Source organism: Petaurus breviceps, unplaced genomic scaffold (genome assembly GCF_028583685.1).
Source record: "Petaurus breviceps papuanus isolate PSGF00001 unplaced genomic scaffold, PetGlider_PUasm1.0 227, whole genome shotgun sequence".
In the NCBI taxonomy this organism is placed as follows: domain Eukaryota; kingdom Metazoa; phylum Chordata; class Mammalia; order Diprotodontia; family Petauridae; genus Petaurus; species Petaurus breviceps.
In genome coordinates, this window is record NW_027185896.1 from 3,340,461 (window position 1) to 3,363,764 (window position 23,304).

General features: G+C 38.4%; 1 long non-coding RNA gene across 1 annotated transcript in view; it reads left to right on the top strand.

Moving 5' to 3' along the window:
* Positions 1-897: 897 nt before the first annotated feature.
* LOC138166977 (uncharacterized) overlaps positions 898-23,304 on the top strand; it is a 90,216-nt gene continuing 67,809 nt past the window's right edge. The window contains exons 1-2 of the long non-coding RNA XR_011169790.1: positions 898-1,024; positions 15,702-15,813. This is a non-coding gene — a long non-coding RNA (uncharacterized lncRNA). The remainder of the gene's footprint in view (positions 1,025-15,701; positions 15,814-23,304) is intronic.

Below are 23,304 nucleotides of genomic sequence, written 5' to 3' on the forward strand. Positions count from 1 at the left end.
AGGAGAGGAAATAGATTTTTGTTGATTGGGGGGGGAAAGGAATAAATTTATAAAACAAAGGATATGTCCCAACTCTTCTATATTCAGTACATCATAAAACACATTCCTGAATAAAGTACATTAAACTGATAAAGTGCAAATGGGTTAGGGCACCTCATCAAGAAATAATGACTCATCTTTCTTTGAGTACAGTTGCCTTGGGTGACCTCCAAGGCCTCTGCCAACTTACAGAAACTGGGAAGCTGTGATTTGTTGATGTTAACTACTGATAGTATTTCTTCAATATGTTATGTTGTTATTATTAGATTATAGTGGAACCAATGGGGTTCCTTTCACTAGAAGTCTTCAAGCAAAGGCTAGATGTCTATTTTTGAGGCATGTTGTAGGAGGAAATCTTGTTGAGGCTAGATGGCCTTTGAGCTTCCTCCTAACCTTGAGACTGATGCTATTTTCACCACATTTGTCCATTTATAGAGAAATGGTATTGCATAGTAGATAGATATCTGACCTCAGAAACCTCTGATATATTCTGGCTGTGTGACCCTAGGAAAATCACTTAATCTCTCAGTGCTCTCCAGTCAACCCAAAGACAATTGGAAGAAATGGTGCCATCCTATTTTAGTAGGACTTTCTTCACCAGGGAATCTCTATACCAGTGAAATCACAAGTCTTCACCATATTTGGTCATTTGTCTTGGTTCCTTTGGCCATTTACTTCCCAAGAGGTTATGCAATATAATAGAAAGTGTGTTGCTGTGTAGAGTCAGGACAATCTTGGGTTCAAATCTTGCTCAACATTTACAGTCAGTTCTGTATAACCTGTTTTGAAAACTTGAATTTGTTCTAACAAGACTGATAAGTTAGGAAAGATTTTGGGTATAACCAGAATTTCAAGTTTGCTTCTGTGTAATTTCATCCTCAAGAAACATAAGAGAACTCAGAAGACTGCACCACTTCAAAATAAGTCACAAGTGGCAAACCTCCCACCCTCTTCTATAAGTGACCTTCTGGTGGTCTTTTTCAAGGTAAGGTCCCATATTTATTATATATCTTTTGGTTCAATAGGATCTGTGAGCAGAGAAGGACTAGTCCACACCATCTACACCCATGTTCCCTTCTGTTATGGCCTCAGTCATGCTTGTAAAGGTGCCTCCTGCCCAGCTTGCTTGTACAGCCCAAGGCACAGGCTGAACAGCAGCCTAGGCCTCAAATTGTAGTTTATTGTAATTATTAACCATTTAACATGTAAAAACCTCTGTTACAATTATTATTAGTTTCCTTTCTTTCATGTGTGTGTCACTGAGAAAGTTTTTAAACATTGAGCTTCCAAACCCATTTCCCCCCAAAACTCTTATTTTTATTGGCAATTTGGGAAATACAAGCATCAGGTTATAGCAGAACTGCCTGTACTATCTAACCATAATTAAATAACTGAAACTTTCTGAGCTTCAGTTTCTTCATTTGCAAAATGGAAATTTTTGGAAATGGATGGTAAAATACATGTAATCGGTTTACTGGACTTGAAGTCGAGAGACCTAGATTCAAATGCCACCTGACATTTGTCAGCTATGAGACTATGAGAAGTCACAACCTCCCTAAATTTCAATTTCCCTATCTAAAAAATAGGGATAATAATGCCTAAACTACCTACCAGACAATGATGCTGGATCAATTGAGATAATTTATGCAACACGATATATGTATTACTCATTATTCAGCTGGTCTCTTCTTGCCAACTAATGAATTGCTCTATATATCCTTGGGCTGTCAATAATGGAAAGTGAATGCATTCCTCTGCTTATCCATTCCCCATAAATTCTTCTACAGGATAACACCCTTTGTGATGAGTATCCAATTTGTTGTAGCGACGAAAGAACTTTGAAACCCACTGGCTACTCAAACCCTCTGTACACTAATTAAATCATGAAGCCAGATGTCCAAGTGACAACACTCAGTCCTACTGGAATTCAATAATTATCACTTTCAACCTGCAGTCAATAATAATGATAAAGGAAATTTATAGTGTACTTCCCAGAGAACAAACTTCTTTTCTCACAATGTGTCTGCCAGGTAGATGCACAAATATGATCAATTGAGATTTTTAAGAAGAAATGCACTAAATTAGAACTATACATAATGGGATGAATAGAAAACTAAGGCCAAGGGGCCACTAGGTGGCACAGTGAAGAGAGCACCAGCCCTGGAGTCAGGAGGACCTGAGTTCAAATCAGGCCTCAGACACTTAACACTTACTAGCTGTGTGCCATTGGACAAGTCACTTAACCCCAATTGCCCTGCCTTCCCCCCTCCAAAAAGAAAAAAGAAAACTAAGGCCAAGTCTTATAAGCATAATATTGGGAATGCTAATGCTCCAAATGTGTGAAAAATGGGGAAGAAAGCTAAGGTGACAACAAAAAATGGTTGCTTGGTTATTTTTAGTCGTATTAGAGAAAAGAGCAGGGTCAAAGAAGGGATAGCAATAGAACGAAGGTGGATGATATGATGATAACAGGTAATATAAGGCAAAGATGCCCAACTCTTGTTTTGACTCTATTTCCTTGGCCAAAGAAAATGAGCTTAGGACTAGAATGGGCGGAACATGAAAAGCTACTCATGAGTTGATGTCCAAGATGAAAAGCAAGATAAAAATACAATTCAATTCCAACAAAACCTGTGTGAAGCACCTGCTACAGTTCAGGGTACTGTGCTAGATGTTGGGGATGCAAAATCCAAAAGAACATGTTCTCTGCCCTCTAGAAGTTTACATTTTATCGGAGAGAATGTGGATACAGTAAGTAAATATATAACGTATGGGGGCCATCTCCATTCGTCCTGATCTATTTCTTGCCACTGGACCCAGATGGATCTGGAGGAGAGAGCGAGGCTGGTGACCTTGCCCAGCCTTGCCTCATTTAAATCTAACTCTCCTCAAAGTCACGGCATCCTCTTCAACAACAACAACCCAAAGATATACAAAGAGCAATATTAAGTAATTTCAGGAGTAAGAAAGAACTAAGTCATGGAGAGATTAGAAAAGGTTTAGTATCAAAGATGACACATGAATGGTACTTTGAAGAACAGAAGAGGCAAAAGTAGCATGGGGAGGAAGCAGCATCTCCAAAGATACAGGGATGGCAGATGGAATGTTGTGAACAGGAGACAACAGTGGGCCTGTCTGCTTGCACTGAAGAGTGCAGGAAGGGACATGATATGAAATAAGACTGAAAAGGTAGGTAGGCGGCAGATTGTGAGTGTTTTTAATGCCAGGATGAGGATTTTGCTTTTCATCCTGAGTTCAAATATGGCAGACACTTACTAGCTGTGTGACCCTGGAAAGTTATTTAACCACTGTCTGCCTCGGTTTTCTCCATTGTAAAACGGGGATAATACTAGCACCTACCTCTCATGGCTGTTAGAGGATTAAGTGAGATATTTGTAAAAAAGGTTTCAGCACAGGGCTTGGCACATAGTAGGTGCCATATCGATATTTATTCCCTTCCCTTCTCTTTCTTACTATGTGTCATTTGCTATGTTAATTGTAGGAATTACAAAGACAAGAGCGAAACAGACCTAGCCCTGGAACAACCTAAAATTTAGTTGAAGGAGACAGTAAATGTGTGTGTGTGTGTGTGTGTGTGTGGAGAGAAAGAGAGAGAGAGAGAATGAGCCTGAGTTTAAATATGGAGGCTTGGACACTAGCTGTTTTACCCTGGGCAAGTCACTTAACCCTATTTGCCTCCTTTTCCTTATCTGTAAAATGAGTTGGAGAGGGAAATGACAAACCATTGCAGTATCTTGCCAAGAAAATCCCAAAATAAGGTCATGAAAAGTCAGACATGACTAATGAAAAAAAAATTATACCTATATCTATATACACATGCAAAATATGTAAGATAATTTTGGGATAAGGTACCAGCACTTGGGGGGATCCAGAAAGGATGTTTTTGTCTTGAATGAATTTTTTTTTAGGATGATCCAAAATTTAGGACAAAATAGTGGCATAGGATAAAAAATGATATCTAAATAAAACACTACAAAATATACATATCATAAAACATATATAAGCTGGGTAAAGAAATTCTGTAAAAATGATAATGACAAAACAATTTGAATAGAAAATAGATTTGAATTGCAAATTAAGTACATCCTAGGAAGTGCTGAAAGTGAATCATTTTATTTATATAATCATATAATCTTGTATAAAAGTATCATGCCCGGATAGCTTTTTCTCCTTTATCCTAATAGTTTCATACAAAAATTTAACTTCCATAAGTCTTTTGAAGGTTTTATGGACATATTTTGTTTTTACATTAAAAAGAATTCCATATTACTTCCCTATTCTGTGAGGTCTGTTGCAAAAGTAAAACTAGTAATAGTTTTTTTCATCTGAAAAAACATGCAATATTCTGCACCTGTAATCCACATAAAACAATTACCATAACATGGAGTCCAAAAAAAGGCTAAAAAGCTTTTTAGTCAGTTAGCACTAGCCTTACAAGCAGAGAGAAGGGCAATTCCAATTAAAAAATATAAACTTATTTGTAACATCCTATGGAAAAGGATAATAGAAAAAAGATAATAGACAATCCACAGAGCTCATTAATTAGTATACATACCTTAGGTATACGTATCTTAGGTATAAAAAAATTGGTACAAAATTGATACAAAACTAAATAAGAGAAGAAAAAAGGGTTTGATAACTTTTGGGAAAATGCAAGACTCCTTTAATCACCCCAATAATAGAAAAAAATAACAAAAAAGCAGTAAGATGTTTAAAAAAAGATTTAAAAATTTCTAGAGGGGTGGCTAGGTGGCACAGTGAATAGAGCACTGGCCCTGGAGTCAGGAGGACCTAAGTTCAAATCCGACTTCAGACACTTAACACCCCAATTGCCCTGCCTTCCCCCCTCCACAAAAAGCAAAATAAATAAATAAATAGAAATTTCTAGAAAGCTTGGTAAGACACCCAACAATCAATCAGTAAAAATTTTTAAGTACCTACTATGGGCTAGGCACTTTGCTTTACTTTATAAAATAAAGTCATTCTGAAATTATTTGTGGAAAGAAATAGCAGGAAAACAAACTGAAGAAAAATGAAAGTGATCTGCCCAGATTTTTATCATAGAAATTATTTCATCCTGAGGAAGAGTAGATCCAGAACATTTGAAGTCTAACATCACAATCCCAAGATATGTTTATATAGGATTTAGAATGGCATTAAAGAGGGGGAAAAGATGGGAGAAACAGTCCAATGACATCAAATTTGCACAGAAAAATTTGTGCAGTTTGCAATATAATTGTGAGAATGTTGATGGATCAAAGGAGACCAAAGGCATAGGGGGGGGGGGGGTGAAATCTGACTTTAGTAGTACTGAAAAGAACCAAACAAGAGAATAGCAACAGGTACTAACTTATGTGCCTACATTCCCATTTGTAAAACATTTTTATGAGAATCATCTACAAATGTGTTAAAAGCATTATTAATTAATGTATTAGAAAGGAACAAGAAAGTGTTACTAAATGTTATTAAATATTTTTATCCTCACATGATTTACTAAAATATTTAAAGAATACAGTGTGATTTACAGTATTTGAATAATACAATGTGTTTTCATTAAAAAATTTCACCAAAAAGCAAAATATGCCTTAAATTCTGTCTTTCACCAAGCTGACTCCCATACATACATCTCAATTATTCAGGATTTCTTTAGTGATGTAACAAAGGTAACCTTGTTTGATTATCTTCTGATGAGAAGAGTGATTTAAAAAAAAGTCAATCCATGCCCACCAAAAATGTTCATCGTTGTCAAGGATTAGATTTACCACAGATTTCAAGATGAAGAAGACCTTATGGATGGTGAGGCCTTCCAGATGTTCTAATTTTGTCAATGGTATTATACAGGTTGGATCAGTTTCTGGAACACCACAATATCTCCTAAAGATCTGAGGTCACTAAAATAAAAAGTATGACCTAACTATCCGCATGAGACAAGCACGTGAAGAATGGCTATTGACTCAATTTTATGATCTTGAGGCTATGTGTGGCCCTCTAGGTCCTCAAGTGCAACCCTTTGACTGAATTCAAACTTCACAGAACAAATCCTTTTATTAAGGGGATTTAGAGAGGATTGAGGATTAAGAGAGCTTCCTGTGCTATAATGGGAAGAGAATTGGACAGAGACTCAAACCTGAATCCTAGCATCTGAATCCTAGCTCCTATGTGTTATAGCACCATGTGCTTTGCCAGCTTATCTTTGTGTGCTGAGCCCTATTTCCCTATATGTAAAATAAGAGTGAAATTTTGTTGTTGTTAATCACTTCAGTCATGCCCAACTCTTTGTGACCCCATTTGGGGTTTTCTTGACAAAGATACTGAAAGAGGTTTGCCATTTCCTTCTCCAGGTCATTTTACAGATGAGGAAACTGAGGCAAGCAGGATTAAGTGATTTACCCATGGTCACACAGCTAGTAGGTATCTGAAGCTGGTTGCAAACTCAGGTCTTCCTGATTCCTGGACGAGTGTTCTTTTCCATCGTGCCCCTTATCTGCCCTGAGTAAACATATCTGCACTCTCCACTGCATTTATTGAGAGGAGTGTTTTATTAACCTTAAAGCACTATAAAAATGAGAATTATATTCTTTCATGAGTTATTCCATTTCTGGACAGATATGATTGCTAAAATTCTTCATATCAAGTAAAAAAGCTGCCTCTCTGAAAGTTCCACTTAATTATTCCTTTCTGTTTCCACTAGAAAATCTCAGGCCACCAAGAATAATTCATCTTCAACGTGACAGCTTCTGAAATATTTGTAGGCAACCATTATAACTTTCCCAAGTCTTTTCTTCTACAGGTTAAACATGCTCATATATACAATTCACCAAACATTGATTAAATGTCTACCACATGCTGCGTGTTTTGCCAGGCACAGAGGAGAGAAAAAACTAAAATGAAATAGACCTTGTCCTTAAGGAGCTTCAATTCTAATGACATATGGCACAGTTCACAGAGCCCTGGAATACCTTGAGAAGAAGGTGAAATGATATATGGGAGACATCTGGTAAAGCAGGACAATTTGGCAAGTCTCTATAGGTGCAGTGATTAACAATTTGGTCAAAACAAATTTTTGCACACAGAAATGGAAAATCTTCAAATGCCCCCCTCCCTTGGCAGTAGGTATAGAGTATTATTAACACATACTCAAGCCAAATGCTGATTTTTACTCTAAAAAAAAAAACAGATTACAATTTCATAGAATTTTATAAGGAAGAGTTAATTAAATAACATTAGTGAGCAAGTATTTTCAGAGGCAAGTATGTTCATTTCTCCCCCCCCCCAGTCCAATGAATCTACTTTTCTTTTCACCCCCCAAAGGATAGCTCTATAAAAAGAAATGAATAAGTGAACAAAGGCCTACGCTCAGGTAATGAGAAATATCGCAAAAGCTCTTTTAGGATTGTGACTGGAGGATAAAACATACTATACCTTTTCATTTTATATTTTATTGATAATTAAGTCCCATTAAGCATAGAATCTGTGAGGACTGTTTGTGCCTACTCCTTCAATTAATCTCTCCTCCAACATCTGTTATAATATTTTGCCAATAAGCAATTGCGGTCCAAATTTAGTTCTGTTTTTCACAGCACTTTTTTTGGTAGCAATTAAGCATGTATTTTTCAAAACTTTCTTAAGTTGCGTTTGCTATTAACTGAACTCCATTTTTACCACCTGTGGCTCCTATAATACACTCTACTTTCATGTGTAGTTGCATGTCAACTTGGGGATCAAAGTTTCAAATCCTATGTGACAATGGGGTACTGCAGGTTTCAATTATCTTATGTCAGTGCAATCATGCTCTAACAGTCAATTTGGCTGAAACAGAGTATATGGGGGTAGCAATAAATAATCACCCTGGAATGATAGCTTGTAGTCAGCTTATAACAGGATATAAATACCAAGCAAAGGAGTTGGGTTTTGTCTCTAAGGCAATAGAGATTGAGAAGTAAGAGTCAAGAAAGTAAAGTCAAGGAATATAATTAAAGTGGAGAGTTATTGCTGTTTGGGTGTGTTTGGAGATAGGGAAAAAAGGAGCCAGTGATTAGGTGAGATTGAAAAGCAGGGAGAGAGAGGATGATCACAGAGGCAAGATACTGGAGGACATAAGAAGGGATTGGTTCAAGGGCACAAATGAAAACGTTGGTGTTGGCAAGGAGAGAGTCATTCAAGACTGGAAAAAGGCAGTGAATTGGCATGGAGAGTGATTGATGTTAGAGTGATGGGAAGTATAGACCAGGTGTCAAGAGAGAGCTCCAGACAGAAGGTCTCATTTTTTTTCAATGAAATATGATGTGAGAGACTGTTGAGTGGAAGTAATGTGAAATAAGGCAAATGTCAGGAGGTTTGGGTCTTTTCCATAACTTTCCCACTAATATTACAAATAGCATGCTTTGCCACATTGGATGAGGGTTCAAAAGACCTAAATCTGAGTCCTAGTCAGGGATTTATAGACTCTAAGATGCTTGGAGACCATTTGATCTAAACTTTAACTGAGCATAAGATGCTTTAGTACACAAACAAATGGTCAGCAACCTTCTGCTTGAAGACCTCCAGTAATGGGGAACTCACTCCTTACCAAAGCAACCCATTCCCTAGATAGTACCTACGGTTATTGTCAAATAGACCTCGGGTCCATTATGTCCTCGGCAGACTGTGGTCTACAGGCAAGAGATGAGGTGGGGGAGTGAAAAAGAAAGACCCTCATAAAAAGTATGTGGCAAGGGATGGGTCTGAACCCACATTTATGAAAGTTTCTTCCTTCTGTTTTTCTACTGTGAGTCTTTAAAGGAGGTAGAGGAATCTGTGGTCCAAACTCATTAAATCAAACACCCTGTTTCTGGACCATTCCCTGAGCTGAGGAACCATTCAACATCTTCAGGAGGGAAGTAATTATAGAAATTTGATTCAAAGACTTTGCTGCTGTGCTTCCTCATTTCCATTTCTTTCTCTTTCCTTCTTTCCCTATCTGATCTATTTCTTCCAAAAGATCACCCCCTTTCCAACTTCTCTTCTTCCTCTTTCTTCTCTTCTTCTTATTCTCTTTTTTATTCTTTTTTTCTTTCCTCCACTCTCTTCACCCATCTTCACTATTATTTTCCTGACCTCTTCTCTCTTTATCCTTCTTCACCAGTTTTCTCTCATCCTCTCCTCCCCACTCATCATTCTCAGTCAGGCTGTCCTCTCACTTGGATTGCTATAATACCAAGTCACTTCTTTTATCTCTTTGCTTCCAGTCTTTCATCTCAAATTATCTTCCAAAAGCATATATTTAATTATCCTGATAGCCCCCTCCTAAATAATCTTCAGTGACTTCCTATTGCCCATGGAATAACATGGAATAAACTCTTCAGTCTGGTTTTTATGGGGCTTCACAATTTGGCTCCAGTATCATTTTCCAGGTTTAATTCACCTTCTATCTCTTAAAACTCCATGCTCCAGTCAAACTGTAGTGAATGCTACTTCTTGAACTAGGTAATTCAACCCAGCCTTGGTGCCTTGACTAAGCTGTCCCTTGTAGCTGGCATAGTCTTCCTCTTGACCTCTTAGAATATGTAGGTTCCATCAATGATTATCTCAAATTCTACTTCCAATGGAAGTGTTTTCTCATTTCCCTGGTTGTCAATATACTCCTCATCCTCAAATTATCATGTATTTACTTAACAGTAAACATGTAGTATCCTTTTGATAGAATGTGTGTTCCTTTAAGACAGTCATTATTTTTCATTTTTGTCTCCATATCCTGAACATTTACCAGGTCCAAATGTCTCTTGTTCGTGGTGAGCTAAAAAAAAATTAACATTGGACTGATGAAAATGGAGAAATAGTGTATGATGGAGGAAGTCTTCTTAGAATAATTTCAGGGATCAGAGAAGGCACAAAAAGAGGGGAAACAACATGGGCTCACACCAGATCCTCATAAATGGATAAATAAATATGTGATTCAACAGAAGATATCACCACTTTGTGAAGCAAGAGCATGTTGTCAAAGAGAAAACAACTCATGGGACTGAGGGACTTCCTGTTGCCAAGGTTTTCAGGGTGACCTGAACAAACTTTTGATGAACTATTTTGAAGGAAACACAGGTTAAAGGTTACTAGACTAGCACACAAGAATAAATGGTGGACAAAAAGATGGCAGGTACAAGAGGAGAGAAGGAATATATTGAAAACTGGAGTTGGTCACTGGCAATGCTGATTATAAGGCTTTTGTAGAAATTCTATTGGAAAAGCTGGTGAGAACAGCAGAGTGCTTGTGGGATACACAAAGCAGGCAGAGAGCCACTAGGATCCAGCCCACAGAGAGCTGTTTGGAGAACTTTAGAGAACTCATACAATATCCCAGAGGGTGGTGGCATGGAGGAACAAGCTTTGATCAGGAAAAAAAAACCAAACCAAAGACCTTTGATTTTTTTCTCTGAAACCATGTAGATAGAGATGCTAGTTAAGGTGCTAAAATAAGTGAGGACTGGAGAAACCCACATGACCATTATCTATCCTCTCCTCTGCCATTTGAACAATTGATGGGGAAAAAGTTAAAATGAAAAGGAGAGTGAAACAAGGCCATGCAAAGAGTGCCTTATTCTATATGGAGGCTGTGACCACTTTCTTGGGAAAATCTAGGTAAAATTTAGAAGAAATGGAGGGCACATGTGAAAAAGAAACATATATTCAGGCTAAATCCAGGCACTATGAGACAATCCTATGCCTTTCCCTCCTTAGAAGGCTGCTTACATAGTAAAATCACCCATCCTGGAATGGGACAGACAAAAAATGCTAAGTAATCAGGAACAGAACTGAACTTCAAGCCTAGTTCCAGTCAATTAGCCCAGCTTTCTAATCACCTAATTACAGTAAGATTTTGAAGACTATGTCTTAAGCGTGCAAACAGCATTTTTTTAGTAGCTATAACTAACTTACCTCAGTGACCCCCATTTCCCACTGTGGAAATTAAAGGCCTCAGGAAAATAACTGGAAAGGGATGTGTAGCCACCAAATATACTAAAACTTTTTCCTGCCTGGTGGTCTGTGATGTTGTTGACACAGTTTAACAGAGTGAAGGGTTTCTTATTGGTGAAAAAAGGGTATTATTCCATGATATTTTTAAAGGTAAGAGACCGGAACCTCACTAAAGTCCTATTGTGGTAGGGAAGACCTTTTAGTTCCAGACCCTATGCTTGTGTTTTGGAAGATGGGGCAGGTCCTATCGAGATAGAAAGGCTTCCTATATAGGTCTCATGGCATTCTATGTCTACTGTTCAACAACCAACCTATTTAAGTAAGTTTAGTGAGATAGGTTGGCCTTATCAATTCTCAAACATCATTTGGGGGAGCAGTGTTATATGCATGTTAACAAAATTATAATTCCTTGAAATATTGAAGGTAACAAGGATCCAAATAAATACTGATTAGATATGAGTACATGGTCACACATATGTATATGTGCACATATGTGTATGTACACACATATGTATATATGTGGGTAGGTAGATAATCTTCTTTTGTTAACATTTTCAAAATATTAATGTATGCCTTATAAATAGGCCAGAAACTCCTTGCAAAAAGCAACAGTAACAAATCTTACACCCTTTCTGCAATGTTTTATATGCACTTCAGTTGGACTTCTATTTTTAAAGAAACCATAAAAGCTTATTGTATATCTAGCACCCTCCAATTCCCCCCCCTCCATTTCACTGATTTGTTCAAGATAATTTTGGGAAAGGAACAGTAAACATTACATATAAATTCTTTATCTTTTTTCCCCTCTCTTTTAATTTTAGTTTACATCATTCATTTCCACAAGATTTTGAGTTACAAACTTTCTCCACATTTTTCCCTTACCCACCACCCCAAAATAGCAATCCCACTGAATATCCCCTTCCCCAATCTTCTCTTTCCTATATATTCCCCCATCTCCCCTCTGACTTTCCAGTAGGGCATGGTAGATCTCTATGCCCCAGTGCTTCTTTATCTTATTTCCCAGTTACATGTAAAATAATAATAATAATTGTTATATATATATATTTTAAACATTTGATTTTAAAACTTTGAATTCCAGATTCATTCCCTTCCTCACTCATCACCCACCCTTACTGGAAAGATAAGCAATTCAATATAGGTTGTACATAGGTAGCTATGCAAAACATTTCCATAGTGGACATATTGTGAAAGACTAACTATATTTCCCTCCATCCCATTCCACCCCCAACTTGTTCTATTCTCTACTTTGACCCTGTCCCTTTTCAAAAGTGGGAACTTCCAACTTCCCTCCCCCCAGCCTGCCCTCTCTTCCATCATCCCCTTTCTCGTCCCCTTCCCCCTACTCTCCCGTAGGGTGAGATACCTTATTTAGTGTGTATGTCATTCCCTCCCTAAGGCAAATTCAGTGAGAGTAAGGTTGACTTATTCCCTTTTGCATTCCTGTACTTCCCCTCCTTTGTAACAGTTTTCCCTTGCCTCTTCTATATGAGATAATTTACCCCATTCTCTCTCTCCCCATCTCCTCTCATTATATTTCTCTCTCACCTCTTAATTTCACTTTTTAAGTATCATCCCTTCCTATTAAATTGGTCCTGTGCCCTCTGACTATGTATACATGTACATATATATATATACATACATTCACATATGTATTCATATGCCCATATACCCTCCTATATAGACATATATATGTATGTATACAAATATATATACATATATATATACATGCACACATATATACATTTCTATTCCCTTCAACTATTCTCATACTGAGAAAAGTTTCATAAGTTACAATTATCATTTTTCCATGTAGGAATGTAAATAGTTCAAATTTGTAAGTCCCTATGCTTTCTTTTTCCTGTTTACCTTCACATGCTTCTCTTGCTTCTTGTATTTGAGTGTCAAATTTTCTATTCAACTCTGTTTTTTCCATCAAGAATGCTTGAAAGTCCTCTATTCCATTGAAAGACCATATCTTCCCCTGAAACATGATACTCAGTTTTGCTGGGCAGGTGATTCTTGGTTTTAATCCCAGCTCCTTTGACCTCTGGAATATCATATTCCAAGTCCTTCAATCCCTCAGTGTAAAAGTTGCCAGATTCTGTGTTATCCTGATTGTATTTCTACAATATTCAGATTGTTTATTCCTTGCTGCTTGTAATATTTTCTCCTTCATCTAGAAACTCTGGAACCTGGCTATATTATTCCTAGGAGTTTTCTTTTGGGGATATTTTTCAGGAGGTGATCAGTGGATTCTTTCAACCTCTATTTTGCCCTGTGGTTCTAAAACATCAGGGCAATTTTCCTTGAGAATTTCTTGAAGGATGATTTCTAGGTTCTTTTTTTGATCATGGCTTTCAGGTAATCCAATAATTTTTAAATTATCTCTCCTGGATCTATTTTCCAGGTCAGTGTTTTTTTCAATGAGATATTTCACATTGCCTCCTATTTTTTTCATATGTTTCGATCTGTTTAATAGTATCTTGATTTTTCATAAAGTCACTAGCTTCCTGTATCAGCAATGCCATATTCACAATGCCTATAGAGATTACAAATATGCTGATATAATTATCCATCACAAAATACATCAGGTTTGCCATTTGGGGAAATAAACTAGAAAATTTATTAAGATACCAAAAGACTGAGTCCCAAAACCAGAAAGTGAAAGCCATCAGAGTAGTTATGACATTGGTACAGGTAGATAAAGTAGAAAGCACCCACATTCTCAAGCCTTTAAAACAGAACAGGCTACCTCAGGCAAAGGTCCTCCTCTCCCCACTCACAGCAACCACCTAGCGCGCTCCCAGCAGCTCCGGCCCCTGGCAGTGCTCAGCAGGAGTCCTAACTCAAAAAAAAAAAAAAAAGGGCTTCGCGCTGCCGCTGCCTCTGCTGCTGTGGCAACCGCAACCGCAACCGTTGCCAACCGCCAACCGCAGGACCGTTAGCTCGGCTTTTTTTTTTCTCTCGCTTTCCGCTTTCTCTTGCTCCGCCCCTTCCTGCTACGTCAGCCAACCGCAGGACCGCTAGCTCGGCTCAGCAAACCGCAGGACCGCTAGCTCGGCTCAGAAAACCGCAGGACCGCTAGCTCGGCTCAGAAAACCGTAGGACCGCTTTCTCTTGCTCTGCTATGTCAGCACGTCCATGGGGCATGGGAGATCTTTAAATCCCATAACCCTTACACTTCCATTTGCTCCAATCTAATTCTGAAGGAACGATTCTCTTCAGTGAGCTTTTGAGATTCTTTTTTCCATATAGCAAATTCAGCTTTTTAAGGCATTCTTCTCCTCATTGGCTTATTGAGCCTCTTTTGCAATTTTAATTAGTCTATTTTTAAGGTGTTATTTACTTCAGTCAAGTTGTTTACTCTCATTTCATAATTTTCTTGCATTTGTCTTACCAATTTTTCCTCCACTTCTCTTATTTGGTTTTCAAAATCATTTTTAAGCTCCTCTATGGCCTGTAACCAGCTCATATTTTTCTTGGAAGCCTTTGGTGCAGGAGTTCTGACTTTGCTGTCTTCCTTCTGTTCCATGTTTTGATCTTTTTTGTCCCCAAAATAGGAGTCTAATGTCAGATTGCTCTGCTTGCTTTGCTTCCTCATGTTGCCACTCAATTACTTGACTTTTGAGCTTTTTGCCACAGTAGAACTGTGCTACCAGAAAGGGGAGCTTTGTCCCAATAACTAGGGTTTTTGAAGCTGCTGGAACTATTAGTTGGGTGCCCTCTCTGAAGCCTCCATACACTCTGGCAAACTGGTGATGCACCCCAGGACCTCCACTCTAGACCGCAATCCAGATCCAAGCAGGTTAAAGCAAGAGCTATTACCCCTCAGACTGGATGCTTGGTTCCCCTATAATCTGCAGGCTGGGAGCTCTGAACAGCCACATGGTAGCAGCTGCACAGTCGCTTTACCTCAGCCACTTCTCCCTCCAGGGGGTAAAGGCCGGCCACACTCCCAAACTTCTGGTTCCCAGAGTCCACACTGCACTGACCTCTCAGTTTGTCCTTAACATCTATGTGTTGATAATTCTGGAAAGCACCACAGCTACTGGTGATCTGAAATCCCTCCCGCTGGTGGCTGGTTGTGGCTACCCTGAAGCTAAAACCTCCAGCTCATGCAAGGCTGGGCTCAGCTCCTAGAGTGCTGTGCTGGCCCCTTCCTGCCAGCCTGCCAGGCTGTCTTCAGCAGGAAGTTAACTTCTCTCTGTCATTTTGTGGGTTCTGTAGCTCCAGAGTTTGTTTAGAGTCATTTTTCACATGAAATGGAGGTGGGAGTGGGAGCTGTGTGGAAGTCCTGTTTCTACTCCATCATCTTGACTCTCAGATAGATAAATCTTTCAAGTTGTATGGCAAACAATTGTAGAGAAAAAGTAATTTCTTCTGCATTGCCTTCTCTTATATTGTTGGTCTGATTGTCAGACTGTGAGAACCTGAAAACTCCCTCCCTAGAGCCTGGGGATACTTGCTAGCCACCTTTAATCATGGATGTAGGTCATTGTGGCTTCTTGGGAGCTGTTTTTTTTTCAGCTTTGGGTCTGAGAAGCTGGGCCATATTGGTTTATTCCCTGAAAAATGGAGATTTTTCTGAGTAGGGCTCAGTCTGTATCTTTAGAATCTGTAGGCAAGGGATCTCCATGGAGCTAATTATTAACACTCTCTTCCTTTCAAAGTAACCATGTATGTACAGAGGAATCCAGTGGTACAGTGGACAGTACTGGAATTGGGAGCCAGGAATATGGATTCAAGACCTGCCTCAGACTCTTGCTAGGTGTGTGACTCTAGGTAAGTCACATAACCTGTCTTAGCCTCAGTTTTCTCATCTGCAATTTGAAGTTATTGTAAGAACTAAAGGAGATAATATACGTAAAGTGCTTGGTGAACCTTAAGGTGTTATGTAAATGATGGCTGTTATTGTTCTGTGGTAATTTACCTGTGTATAAATTGTACCCTTGCATTAGAATGTAAGCTCCTTGAGAGCCTGGAACTATTTTATTTTTGTCCTTGTATTCCCCAGGGCCTAGTATAGTACCTGGCCTCACAGTAGGTACTTAATAAACACTACTTGAATTGAAAAGTTGCCTCCAACAAATCATGGCTCTAGACTGGGGCAAATCTGACATTGGCTGAAAGAGAAGGTGAGATTCTGTGACTGTTAGTTATACTTGGGCCTTTGTCTGGACTATCTGTAATGGGAATGGGAATTTGAAGGTCTTCTTTATCGTGATCATGGGTGCTATAAATATTGCATTGGTGCTACACAATCCCACTCCTCTAGAAATTCATCCACTCTTCTTTGGAGTTCCTGTCCTAAAACTCAACCCAGTTTATTGGTGACAGAGTATACAATATCCCCATTTGTCTACCATGTGTACTAGCTAGCCCTAGGCACCAGACCATGTTTCACCTTAATACCCCATTCAGCTATCTAACCTTCTATCCAAGCTATTTTATTATCTTCCTGCTGTGTGCATATCCTCTGGCTCTTTCTCTGCTCCTTGAGGATAGGTACCATCTTTTTAAATGTTTCTATCCTCAACACTTAGGACAGAACCTTCCACATTGCATGTGTTTAATAAATGCTTTTTAAAAAATCAGTCCTTATATATGACAACTGGAGAAGAATTAAAAGTCACCCCTCACCCTTTTTTATTCCTTCTGGTCTTCACCCTTTACTCACATATGTCTCCATAGGCATCATGATACAATGGAAAGCACACTGACTCTTGAGTCAAAGGATCTAAATTCAAATCCTAACTCTAATAACCTGTAATCTTGAGCTAGTCACTTAATTTTCTTGGGTTTCAACAACTTTATCTATAAAAGGAGGGGGTTAGACTCAATGACCTTTAAGGCTGTTTCTCAGTCTAGATTTATGATTGGTAACTATTGTAGAAATGGATCTTTAAATATTAATTATTCAAAAAACAAATGGATGTTTTTTGGTTAGCATCCCAGTAGCTTTTCATGAGTTATAAATAATTAGACAATCAATGTCATTTACTTAAAGAGCTATGTGCCTATTTCAATGAAATGCTTTCCAGGAAATTGTCAAATTAATAAGGACAAAAATTACTACAACTGTAAAAGTTGTGTGATATTCTAGCCAACTTGGATTTGAAACTAAGAGATAATCTTAGTAGTTTATCAATGACTTTCATCACTTTCATCAACAACTCACCTGGGATTCATATTTTAGAGAATTGCCTGGGGAATTAAGAGATTGACTCACAGCTAGTTTGTGTCAGAGGCAGGACCTGAATCCAGGTCTTTCTTCCTCAAAGACTAGCCCTCAGTCCACAATACTAAGCTGCCCCTTTTTCTGTCACACCAGAAGTAAACATTTGCTTTAGTACTAAGCTTCTTCCAAGATAAGACATGACTGAAATTCTTATTTTTTTCTTTTTGGAGGGGGCAAGACTGGGCAATTGGGGTTAAGTAACTTGCTCCAGGTCACAACTAGTAAGTGTTAAGTGTCAGGCTGCATTTGAACTCAGGTCCTCCTGACTCCAGGGCCAGTGTTCTATTCACTGCACCACCTATCTGCTCCTGACTGAAATTCTTTATGAAATGGAAGCATACTGGCAGAAGCAATATTAGATCCTAAATTTGTCCATTTTCCAGACTGACTTCCCCCCAAACCTTTTCATTTGTCCCCCAGTACATTGGCAACCCTAATCCAGGAAGAGATTGGAATCTTTTCTATTAGAGCCCATACTTTATTAATTATAATCACTCAGTCACCAAGAATTTATTAAGTGTACTTGATATTGGGAATATGAAGACAGGCAGAAAAAATTCTCCACTCCCAGAATTAATTCTAATGGGGGAGACAACATATGAATAACTAGGTACATAGAAGACATCAATAAAGGAATTAAAAGGTAACTTGAAAGGCATAAGAAACTATAGAGAGGGGGCAGCTAGGTGGCACAGTGAATAGAATACTGGCCCTGGAGTCAGGAGGACCTGAGTTCAAATCCAGCCTCAGACACTTAACACTTACTAGCTCTGTGACCTTGGGCAAGTCACTTAACCCCAATTGCCCTGCCTTTCCCCCTCCAAAAGGCAAAAAATCCCCCCCCCCAAAAAAAACCAAGAAACTATGTATACAAGAAAGGCCTCCTGAAAAAAGGTGGGATAAGCTGAGTCTTGAGGCAAGTCAAGGAAATGAAAAAATAGAATTGACAAGGCAGCATTCTGAGCATTGGAGCAAGTCAATGAAAAGGTATGGAGATGGGTGATAGCATACCCTGTTAAAAAAAATTAAAAGTATTGGACTCAGAAATTTAATAACTGTGTGACTCTGGGCAAGTCATTTAACCCTTTGCTTCAGTTCTTCATCTGTTTAAAAAAATGAGTTGGAGAAGGAAATGGCAAAACCCCTCCAGTATCCTTGCCAAGAAAACCCCAAATGAGGTCACAAAGAGTCAGACAAGGCTGAATGGCTGAACAAACAACAACAAAAAGTTGGTAAAGCTAGATTGTAGAGTGTGGGGAGGGGAGGGAGGTATTAAACAGCCCGGAAAGGTAGGAAGAGGTGAAACTATGAAGAGTTTACAGGCCACACAGAGGACTAAATATCTCATCCTAGAAGTGACCAATAAGTATTTATTATTTACTATGTGCCAGGCACAGTGCAAAATTCTAGGGATGCAAAGACTAAAAGTAAAACAGTATTTCCTGAAAGGAATTTCCATTGAGAATCACTTATGCAAGTCATTCAGTGTCCAGCAACAGAACTATGAGAAATGGGTGTATAAATAGAATGGATGGCATTGGTTTCACCCCATCCTTGAAGATTCAAAGATAGATTATTTCTTAAGCAGGTGATAATCTACATGACAAGAACTTGAATAGAAATACTATATCCAACAGTCTAACTTTTGTCAACAACATTTAGAAAATATTTTAAAGCATCAAAAGTGTGCAGAGCTCTGTGATAGACACTGGGAGAAGAAATAGGGTTTAGATAAGACAGTCCTTGTCCTCATAAGAAAGAAATAAGGCACCAACTTATATCATTATAATTACATTACAAAGTAAATGCAGCAGAGAAATGAAAGTTGTATGAGAGGTTTGAAGATCAGGGTCATTACCACCAGGAGGAAGAGGGAGCTAGTTACAAAGGAAGGGGCCTGTGAATTGGGATTTAAAAGGTCAAAATTTAGATTGAAATTGATCAAAGGTTTAGTTTGGTGCAAATTAATAGACATCTGTTAAGATCCAGTAGGGCTACTAGGTGGCACAGTGAATAGAACGTTGGCCCTGGAGTCAGGAGGACCTGAGTTTAGGTCTGGCCGCAGACACATAACACACACGCAAAAAACTATCTGTGTGACTTTGGGCAAGTCACTTAACCCCAATTGCCCTCCAAAAAGCGAAAAAGTAAAAATCAAAAAAAGATCCTACTATATACAAAAGGGGCAACTAGGTGGCACAGTGAATAGAGTGCCAGGTCTGGAGTCAAGAAGACCTGAGTTGAAATGCAGTCTCAGACATTTACTAGCTCTGTGACTCTGGGCAAGTCATTTAACCCTGTTTGCCTCAGTTTCCTTATCTGTAAAATGAGCTGGAGAAGGAAATGGTAAACCACTCCAGTATCTTTACCAAGAACCCCAGATAGGGACACAGAGTCAGACATGACTGAAAAATGCCTGAACAGCTATGTAGAAAGCTTATGATTGGTGCTGGAGATGCAATGATCAAAAACAAACCTGTTTCTACCTTCAGGGCTTTATTATGAACCAGAAACATAACATGCACAGAATATGGAAAAAGTACTTTCTGGGTAGTAGGGGAATGCTAACAAGTGACTTGCCCAGGGTTACACAGTCATTTAAGTATCAGAAGCCATAATCACAAGCCAGGTCTTTCTGAATCCAAATCCAGCACACGGTCCAATACAACATGCTTATCTCTTTATAACTTCACTTATTGGTAGTATATTCTTTTAACTGAATCTCATGGTGTAATGGAAATGCAAATTTAAAGATCTTCCCTGCCCCTAGGCCCTTTGATAGGCTTAAGAGACTCTGAGAACCTTCCTTGATTTCAAAATATACTCTGCCTCCTAATAGGCTGAATGTGGTCACATGGAGCCTGTGGCAGGAGGCTTAGTTTTCAGAAATGCCCACACCTTGACGCTGTGTGATTGGGCAGTGGGTCAAGAGGGTGGTTACATTCTCTGACCCAGGAGAAGGCTATATAATCCCTGATGTGAGGCTTTGCTTTGGGGCTCACTTTGAGAAGTGTTCTGTGATTTGATCAGATGAGACTCTGGGAAGCCGTTGTTGAGAGCCCCCCGGCTTTGAAAAACCCAGATGTTGATGGTAACTGTGATTTGATATGGATGTAATGGTTGGACAGTTTGGAAACCTATCTGCATGATCTGTTTCCCTGTCTTGATAATTCTGTCTGTATACTCTGAAGTTCGGGGTGCTGACCTTTTTCCCCTGAACTAGGTAAACGATATATGTTTGACTGATTAAAGTAAGCTTGTTAACCCATTTTGAGTTGCTTTCCTTTAGCAAAGTAGATCTAAGAACCTGTGTTGGCAGCCACCCTGGGGACACTGGGGTGCTTGCTGCTACACAAGGGTAAGAGGGTAAGAAAAAAATGCCCCTCTGAAGACAGAATACAGTTATTTCTTCACTAAATAGGATAGAATACTAATTTCTTCTTATTCTTTACCTACTTTTAAAGACTGTGTCTTCTTAACATTACACTTTCAGGGATACTGAATATACCTAAGTAAAACCTAGGGATAAATCAATTTCAGATGTTTCTAGGGGAAACATGGGTGAAGGCATGAATTAAAGAATTATTAGAAAGGGGTCCAGAAGATTGAATTCCATTTGTATGATCTCTGGAGCTATGATTTACATACATAACTGTTAGAATCTATTTATATTGGCTGTTTCAAAAATCAAAACCAAAGCTATTTCAGGCAACAGAGTTTTAACCATATTCTTTCCAATGATTCCTTTTGATAATTCAACTCTATCTCAGCACATGGAAGTGCATTCTACTTTGTTCTGTTTTGATCTTCATGAACAATTTTAAATTTCACATTATTTCTATCTTTTTCTTCTTAATCCTTTCCTTTTTGTTGAAAATCATACAATTCTGACCTGGTGCAGAATGTAGCACCAGGTATAGCTTCTGCTGTTATTTATTTAATTAGTCATATCTGACTCTTTGTGACCCCATTTGGGGTTTTCTTGGCAAAGATACTTGGAGTGGTTTGCCATTTCCTTATCTAGCTCATTTTATAGATGAGGAAATTGAAGCAAACAGGGTTAAGTGACTTGCCCAGGGTCACACAGCTAATAGGTGTCTAAGGTCAAATTTGAACTCAGATCCTCCTGACTCCAGGATGGTTACTCTATCCAATGTGCCCCCCCTACCTGCCCTAGGTATAGCTTAGGTAACTCCATATTGAAAATGACCAAAAACCCCCCAAAAAACATGGGGGTTGGGTTTAAGATATTATAAAGTATGTCAGAGAAATTCAAATATGAAAATAAATTATTTGGAAAACCAAGAAATCATCTATCAAAGGAAGCCTAGCCTTATGAAATAAAATATGGTACACTAGATCAGGGATCCTTAACCTGAAGTTTGTTAACTTGTTTAAAAATTTGTTAACTGGGGGTGGCTAAGTGGCACAGTAAGTAAGAGTGCCAGCCCCAGAGTCAGGAGGACCCAGATCGGTTCCAGCCTCAGATACTTAACAGCCACACACACACACACAAAACTGGCCGTGTAACCTTGGGCAAGTTACTTAACCCCAATTGCTTTTAAAAAAATTAACTGTGCTTCAATATGATTGGCTTCCTTTTGCAATATTAGGTATTTGATTTTATGCACTTAAAAGCATTATTCTGAGAAGGGGTGCACACTTACTAGCTGTGTGACCTTGGGCAAGTCATTTGACCTCTGTCAACCTCAGTTCCCTCATCTGTAAAATGGGGCTAATAGTTGTATCTACCTCCCAGAGATGTTGTGAAGATAAATTAGAAAATATTTGTAAATGCTCTATAAACCTTAAAGACCTGTGTAAATGCTAGGTGTTCTCATCATTAAATGCTTATGTTCTCTTCTCACTATCTTCCTTATCCTTTAATTTATTGGCAATCATTTGGAAATGTGGTAAGCAGAACTAAACACAATAATCTAGATGTGGTCTGCTAGGGCAGTGTATACACACACACACACACACACACACACAGCTGGCTACATCTTAATATAAATAAATGATAATGTGCCTCCCATGTAGAAACACTCTAATTGTGTTACCTGCATTTGATGGATTGCTTTTGAAATAACATATGGTAAAAGGTAAGTAATGATTCATTGTTAGTTATGCTAGAGTTACCAGCCCACTGCCTTCCTTCTTAGTGCCACTGAATAATCAAGGGAATTATCAGTAAAGAAACAAAACACTTCTTTATAAAATAAAGAGGTCTGAATAGTATGAAATATAATCAGAGGAAGAAAAGCAGTATGGTATCATTGAAAGAACACAAATTTGGGAGGCAGGAATCAATTTTTTTACCCTGATTTTAAGCACTTAGCCTTTCTAGACCTCAGGCTCATTCATTCAATGAGCTTTCATTAAAAGCCCCACTGGTTGGAGTAAAGCATAAACTCCTCCAAATAAATCTAGAAAATATACCAGACTGAAATCTGGTGGGGAAATCCAGAAAAAGTCACAGTGACAGGTTAACATAGAGAGACAAAGATATCTGAGGACATGGTTTGTACCTAGCACTCCGTAGTGCTCGAGGACAGGCTATGCACTAAGCCATGAAGAAATCCCATACCCACACCATGACATGGTGATGAGGATAGGTGCCAACTAGGAGCTATGTCAATCACTATGCAGTTCTGATAAAAAAAAATGGAGCTCCACGTTGCAGCCAACTGGTTTATTTGCTGTTCTTTGAACTCAGTATCACATCTCCATTGAAGGGTGGCATTCCTGTACTAGATTGTGGCTATAACTTTCATACCCTGATTTTGTATTTTCTAGATACACTGGTATATTGCTAATTATGTATGTTTCTTAAAAAAAAAAAGAAGTAGCGAAAGAAAGAAAGAGATTATACAGGTCACAATTTCTTATAGTATCCTCTTGTTCTCTTTATTTTGAAATATTTGAATATCTTCATTATTCACAATAAAATACATATGTGTATATATATGTATATATTATGTCTCCCTCTACATATGTGTACATATATATGTATGAGTACACTTTCCCTTCGATGT